Genomic DNA, 2,627 nt, shown 5'->3' on the forward strand with positions numbered 1-2,627 from the left:
TATTCTGATCCTGAACAGTCTTTTGTGATGGACTTAATAAATAGAATATGGCAGGATTCGTGTTACATGGATTCTAAATCTAAATCAGAAGTTAGCATCTACTTCTCTTTTACTTCCTAATAAGTTCTGTTTTTGGAATACACTTTGTTATGCTTTGAACACACTCAAGCGGGTCACAGGCTTTATCCTAATGCTCCAGTTCAAGTCCATATACTTTCCCACTATGTGATTACTGAGTTGCCTCAGCTAATGCTGTATGGTAAATAGGTGTGCCATCTCAGCTTGTGCCCCCTCCAATGTTCAGATTTATGAGAAGAATATATTGGTAGAAACTAGTGATATAAGTGTTATGAAGTAATACATAATCCCCTGTCTCAAAAATAAATTGGTCAATTCCATATAGCATTAAACGTTTCTAATGTACAAACTATATCAGAAGGCATTTAGGATGTCTTCTCAGGTCAGTTGGGAATTTTTCAATATTGAAATTCTCAATCTGGAAATTCCTCCCAGACATGTAAATAGGGTTATATTGCAGGTGATTCTAGTATGTGTTATGTTGACAATCAATATTAATTATCATTCCTCGTGAACTTTGAAATCATATTTGGCTCTTCCGGTCTCTTTGAACTGGTTGATAGAAGCAAGATGATGAAAGGAACGTCATTCTTTGGAAATCGTTGCAATAAGACGCACACACTGTGCTGCTACTATGGCTCCAAGGCCTACCACCTTCAGAAGTCGACCTGTGGCAAATGTGGCTACCCTACCAAGTGCAAGAGAAAGAATAACTGGAGTGCCAAGGCTAAGAGGAAAACACTACGAGGACTGGTCAGAAGAGGCACCTAAAGATTGTCTACCGAAGATTCAGACATGGATTCCGTGAAGGAACAACACCTAAATCCAAGAGGGCAGCTGTTATAGCATCCAGTTCATCTTGAGGATTTCAATAGGTCTGAAAATAAATGTTCTGGTTTCAAAAAAATAAAAAATAAAATAAAATAAAATCATGTTTGTTAGGTCTTTGGATTATAGTTCAGTGCTTTTACCATCTACATTATTTCCTCTTACATTTTATAATCTTGGTATTTTTCATTGTGATGCAATGTCCCTATATCTTTGAGATGTTGCTTTCATTTCTTAGCTTTCTATTTTATTCTGTTCTTCAGCTTTGATAGAAATTATTAAAGGTAGAAAAGCTTTCATGAACAATAGCAAAAATATTTAAATTACATTCTCTCACAGTAAGGCAATGCAATTAAGATTATTTAAAATTTTCGAATTATTTTAGTGTACATTATTAAAGGGCATAATATTTTAGTTACACTCTAGTCAAAAAATATCTGGTAAAAGAACTTTTGGGAAGGAAAGTAATTTTTCTTGGGAAGGCTTGGAGAAAGCAGAGCAAGGACATGATAAGATTGCATCCACATTCAGGAAGCAGACGTTAATCCAGGTGCCCCAACTGATTCATTTTATTCAGTCAATGGCTATAGTCCACAGACTTGAGTTACTTACATTAAGCACAAGTCTTTCTAGTTTACTTTCTCAATCTACAAACTCTTCTAAGATATATCAAGAAGGTTATATACTAGATTCTATATCCTGGTAAATTGACAGTTAATCAGGATGCCTGGTGAAATTTAAAATTACATCTGTTGATGGTCAGGATTATAGTTCAGTGGTACAATGCTTAACTTTGATTTATTTTCATGTACTGCAATGTAAACAATACAAAAATAATTTCTTCATACTCAAATCACAAAAAATCCTAATATTAATTTTCAAAACACATTATAGTTTTTGAAATGAAAAATTTATCACTCCATACAAATAGATTACCAAGTACCTCCACTTCCTAATGTTATGAGAAAACTAAAATTTCAGGGTCGGAGAAATAACTTTGGTTCAGTGTACTTGCTGCCTTTGTAGAGGACCTGGATTTGGTTTTCAGAAGCCATCTAACAACAAATTGTCTGAACTCCATTTGCAGAGGATCCAATGTTTCCTTCTGGCCTCCATGGACATTATACATTTGTGATGGAAGGCATACAACCTGGCAAAATACATTACAAGAAAACAATATCTTTCCTTCCTCCCTTCCTCCCTCCCTCCCACCCTCCCTTCCTTCCTTCCTTCCTTCCTTCCTTCCTTCCTTCCTTCCTTCTTGTTTTACACAGTCTCTCTCTCTTCTTAGCTCTAGCTATCCTAGAACTGAATATCGAGACCAGGCTGGCCTCAGACTCACAGAGATCTCCCTCCTTCTGCATTCCCTGTGCTGGAAATAATTATGTGTGTCACCTCACCCAGCTTTAAATCTTAAAGTAAAAGAAGAAGAAGAAGAAGAAGAAGAAGAAGAAGAAGAAGAAGAAGAAGAAGAAGAGGAGGAGGAGGAGGAGGAGGAGGAGGAGGAGGAGGAGGAGGAGCAGGAGGAGGAGGAGGAGGAGGAGGAGGAGAAGAAGAAGAAGAAGAAGAAGAAGAAGAAGAAGAAGAAGAAGAAGAAGAAGAAGAAGAAGAAGAGGAGGAGCAGGAGGAGGAGGAGGAGGAGGAGGAGGAGGAGGAGAAGAAGAAGAAGAAGAAGAAGAAGAAGAAGAAGAAGAAGAAGAAGAAGAAGAAGAAGAAGAAGA

The 2,627-nt window shown here is 37.1% G+C and overlaps 1 pseudogene; it reads left to right on the forward strand.

Moving 5' to 3' along the window:
* Positions 1-648: 648 nt before the first annotated feature.
* Positions 649-979, forward strand: LOC108352630 (60S ribosomal protein L37 pseudogene; annotated as a pseudogene).
* The last annotated feature ends 1,648 nt before the right edge of the window (positions 980-2,627 follow it).

Source organism: Rattus norvegicus, chromosome 13 (genome assembly GCF_036323735.1).
Source record: "Rattus norvegicus strain BN/NHsdMcwi chromosome 13, GRCr8, whole genome shotgun sequence".
NCBI classification, from domain to species: Eukaryota; Metazoa; Chordata; class Mammalia; order Rodentia; family Muridae; genus Rattus; species Rattus norvegicus.